The sequence below is a fragment of the Echinops telfairi genome, unplaced genomic scaffold, assembly GCF_000313985.2.
Source record: "Echinops telfairi isolate 266 unplaced genomic scaffold, ASM31398v2 ScPeMD7_4;HRSCAF=17, whole genome shotgun sequence".
Classification (NCBI taxonomy): Eukaryota; Metazoa; Chordata; class Mammalia; order Afrosoricida; family Tenrecidae; genus Echinops; species Echinops telfairi.
In genome coordinates, this window is record NW_022103900.1 from 39,636,652 (window position 1) to 39,638,439 (window position 1,788).

The following is a 1,788-nucleotide window of genomic DNA, read 5'->3' on the forward strand; positions in this document are numbered from 1 at the left end:
TTAAAAAAAGAGAGAAATAAAGAGAACAAAGAGCTAAAAAAAAATGTTTCTGTGATTTTATGGCAACCGTAGTTGAAAAACATGGACTCGGTGATAAAAACGAAGTTGGAGGTCACATAGTAGAATTTTGCAAGACTGACGACTTGTTCATAGCAAATCCTTTTTTTCAACAACAGAAGAGGGGAGTATACACATGAACTTCTGGATGGAATACACAAATCAAATTGTGTATGTCTGTGGAAAGACACAATAAAGAAGTTCAATTCCACAGCTAAAACCAGACCAAGGGCTGACTGGGGAACATATTAATTGCTCATATGTAAATGCAGGATAAAGCTGAAGAAAACAAGTCCGCAAGAGCCAAAATTCAACTTTGTGTCTATCCCACATGAATTTTGTGAGCCCCTCAACAGATTGATGCATTGAATATAAATGACAGAAGACTAGATGAGCTGTCGGAGGACATCAAGACCATCATTCATGAAGAAAGCATTAAAGGTCGTTAAAAAGACAGGGGGGGGAAGATCAAAGTGGATGTTAGAAGAAACTCTGAAACTTGCTCTTAATCATAGAGTAGCTAAGGCAAATGGAAGAAATGATGAAGTCAAAGAGCTGAAGAGAACATTTCAAAGGCCAGCTTCAAAAGACAAAGCCAAATATTATAATTAAATGTCCCAAGACCTAGAGTTAGGAAACCCAAAGGAAAGAATACGCTCAGCATATGTGAAACTAAAAGAATGCAAGAAAAATAAATTAAGCTTCAAGTCGCAATCACGAAAGATTCTGTGGGCAAATTAGTGGATGACACAGAAGGCATCAAGAAAAGATGGAAAGACTAGTCACTCTATCAACAAGAACTAATTGATATTCCACTTTCAGGAGGTAGCATATGAGCAAGAGCCAATGGTGCTGAAGGAAGAAATTCAAGATGCAGTAAATGCATGAGCCAAAAACAGGACTTCATAAAATACCAATTAAGGTGTTTCAACAAGCCAATGAAGCACTCTTCCAGCTGTGCCAAGAAAACTGGAAGACAGTTACTTAGCCAACTGACTGTAAGAGATCCATGTTTGTGCCCATTCCAAAGAGGTGACTCATCCAAATCCTCGAACTGTAGAACAATTTTACTAATAATGCACACAAAATTTTTTGAAGATCATCCAATAACAGTTGTAGCAGTACACTGACAGGGAAACAGTCAGAGAATCTGGCCAGATTCAGAAGAGGATATGGCACAAAGAATTATTGCTGATGCCAGATAGATCTTAGCTCAAAGCAGAGAATACCAGAAAGATGTTTCACTTGTGCTTTATTGACTATGCAAAAGCATTAGACTGTGTGAGCCATAACAAACTATGGTTAACTTTGAGAAAAATGGAAATTCTAAAACACAAGGTTATGCTCATGAAGAACTTGTACATAGATTAAAAAACAGTTGTGCAAACAGAACAAGGGAATACTGGACGATTGACGATCAGGAAAGGTGTATCCTTTCACCACACTTGTTCAATTGTATACTGAGAAAATCAACAGAGAAGCTGGATTATAAGGAGTGTGGCATCAGGATTAGAGGAAGGCTTATTAACCATGCTCGCGTGATATGCAAGTGGAACAACATTGTTTGCTTAAAGTAACAAGGGCTTGAAGCACTTGCTGATGAGGATCAAGGGCTGCGGCCTTGAGTGTGGATTAGAATGCAATGTAAAGAAGACCAAAGTTCTCACAACTAGACCAATAGGCAACATGATAAATGGAGAGAGGGTTTAAGATGTCAAGGATTTTTGCCCT